This window comes from Silurus aristotelis (genome assembly GCF_946808225.1).
Source record: "Silurus aristotelis genome assembly, chromosome: 7".
Taxonomy (NCBI): domain Eukaryota; kingdom Metazoa; phylum Chordata; class Actinopteri; order Siluriformes; family Siluridae; genus Silurus; species Silurus aristotelis.
The window spans coordinates 6474872-6477845 of record NC_139580.1 but is presented as its reverse complement, the minus strand read 5'-3'; the positions used below and the strand labels follow the sequence as shown (position 1 = coordinate 6477845).

At 42.0% G+C, this 2974-nt stretch overlaps 1 long non-coding RNA gene across 1 annotated transcript; it reads right to left on the bottom strand.

Annotated features, from left to right (window-relative positions):
• Positions 1-1096: 1096 nt before the first annotated feature.
• On the bottom strand, positions 1097-2405 carry LOC310729253. Its single transcript, XR_014534525.1, has 2 exons — positions 2091-2405; positions 1097-1340 (listed from the first exon to the last, which is right to left on the bottom strand). It is a non-coding gene; the product is annotated as an uncharacterized lncRNA (long non-coding RNA).
• Between the last annotated feature and the right edge of the window lie 569 nt (positions 2406-2974).

Genomic DNA, 2974 nt, shown 5'->3' with positions numbered 1-2974 from the left:
CACATTAAAGTTTACTAAGAGTTTCAGGCTCATGCAAGAGTACAAGCAAAAGTTAGCATTTCTAAATTGCACTCCCCAAATGTTATCAGTGGAACCATGCACTGTTGTGCACTGTCTGAGTCTTTATATTTCTTGTTCTGGGGCTTGGTTTGTTGTTGCTAAGAAACTGTATAATATAATCTCATACAAATAGAGGAGCTCGGTAATCAGAAAGGTGGTGGATGCAAGCGTAGACTTGTTGGACACTAGGCAATAACACAAAACCCTAGTAACAAAAATGAAGCACACTTTATGTGGAAAAAAAAAACATTACAGTAAACAACTAAAGCTTGTCAATGAAGTCTTTAATAAAGATCAGCATGAAACAGGTATCTATGAGTCATGAGGCAATTATGTGACAGGCAGGGATTGATGGTTCATGTAATATTGTATAGCGCTAATTACTGGCAAAAGATCAATCTCGTACTGTATATACACACACAATTGTGCAATCTCCAAGCTTGGCAAGCAATTTTAGATAAATATTGTCTGTATTTCTAAATTGGTTTACAGACACGGTTGTGTCAATGTGGTACTCTAAAGTAAATCTAGAGTGACTTAGACTGTAGATAAATTACATTTCCAGTGATTCAGCTAGATTTTTTTTTTGCTAATTAGGACAACAGAAACTGACTATGTATAATGTATGACACAGCAAGGAAGTTTGGGTTAGATTCTCTGCACTAACAAGCAAACAGCAGTAACAGAAACTCTATTGTAAATAAAAAAATAATAACATCGCCCTCTTAAACCAATATAAGGAACATTTTAGACATAATTCCCAATATGTCTATTCCAGCCAGATCTCCTCAACTCACCTACATCAGTATCTGACTTTACTAATGTGGCACCAGCACGTCCAATTTACTCCTAAAAATTGAGAAATTTAGGACATAAAATACTTTAACAATAAAATGTAAGAACTAGATTTGAGAATGTTACTAGTAGAAACCGACTATGCCACCCCGGGAGCTCAGTTACCGGAAATAACCCTTTATAAAGAAATGCACAAGGCACCCAGGTTCGTCTACAGCTGAGTCAGAACATGAGACAGAGGTATAATACACACAGTTTATTAAGAACTCTTAAAATTACATCAAACCATACATCATATACCACACAAGAATGCTTGAACTCCAGGGCTGGGGACCTTACTCTAATAACTTTCTATCCACAGCAAACACACGTGCACTCATACAACACCACAACCCCACCTGTCGACCACTGACTGCACACCGAAGGAAACCACCACCAAGCAGAGAGAAACTTGTCCCTCACACTAGAACTAGTCTCCCAGACACCTGGAGAAGAAGCAAACCACAGTATGGTCAAATCACATTACCTACACACACACACGAAAGGACAAAAACAACAAAAAGCAAAGGAAAGTACAACATTAATAATAAAAACAGTCAATTCCATTCAATACACCTCAAAAAATAAGCACCTGACCTCTTAGCATTCCGCTAGCTGTTGAGTAGCATCCAGGTCTTCAAACCCCTCAGCTAAACAGAGATTATATATATCTCAGCAGTTTCTTAGGCCACCTCTCAGATGACTGTCACAGTAAGGAGCACTAAAACAAACACACTAACACATATACATGTGTATAAATAAAGCACACAGTCCACAAACGAGCTAGCATTTAGCTCCTTGGCTAATCCAGTAAGCCGTTAGCTATAGCACGGAATGGCCAGGCCATGCGTCCCACACTGATGCTCGGCATGTAGATAGCATGCACGCAGATGCAATATGTCTCTCCGTCCGTGCTTTCGCGACCCGCAGACCACACGACAGCCATGCAGTGAAGCAACCAAACAGCTAGACAGCCCAGCAAAACAGCAAAGCAACTAAAAAGGTAGCCCAGCAAGAAGCCAGATAAAACAGCCCTGGTAAGACACCCAGGTAAGACAGCAGCCCGGTATGACAGCCCTGTTAAGACCGCCCATCACAACGGCTCTCAGTTCCTCACTTCCTAATTACAGAGAAATAAGCACAAAGTTAGCATCTTTTGACATCAGATATTAATACCCAAAAGTTAACCAACTTACCGGTTCAACCAGGTCACGATGCGCCGCGAAACTCTAAACGAGGAAGTGAGGTGATTTTAATCTGATAATGGCTGGATTCCTCAATCCACACTAAAAGAAGAAATCAAACCACCCTTAAAACCCAATCCACACAATCAGGCTACCAAGCAGGCATGACAACTTAGTCCTTACCACACAAACCTCTCCCAGCTGCCGGTGACATCACCAGTGTTCAGGAAAACACACTCCCACCAGACACTGACTGCTCCTTTTATAGACCCACTAATTTGATAAACGAAACCTGGCCATCATTCCAATTGCTCCGCTCCACCATGTGACTGTTCCCACTACCACACTAACACTATTGTGGCTGAATGAATCTCCACAAATCTGCACGAGCACACTCCAAAATGCAGTGGAACTGTAGTGGATCTGCTCAAAAGCGTGGAACTTCTTATAACAGCAAATAGAAATTAAATGTGGGATGGGATGTTTAAAATGCGCATATGAATCGTCTCTAGATTACGTATGTAACCCTGGTACCCTGATAGAATGAGACACTGCGTCAACAATGCTTTGGGAACGCTTTTGCATTACCACACTCTGAATCACGTGTGTAATCTGTCCAACGGAACTGCATGACGTCACCGGCGGAATGACATCACGACCAGGAAGTTATAAGAACACATGCAGTGGAGGAAACTCTCGCCGCTAGCTTCGAGAGTGAAGGTGGGATGCAGGGACTCTGGCATGGAGTATCATTCCATTAGGAAACCAGGGTTACATACGTAACCTAGAGACGTTGCCTTTCAGAAACTCGAGCTGCATCAACAACGCTTTGGGAATGAGTGTCCAATAACGCCAGACTGATTAATCCCTGCCCAGTGTGGAAGTTGAAGGGGCCA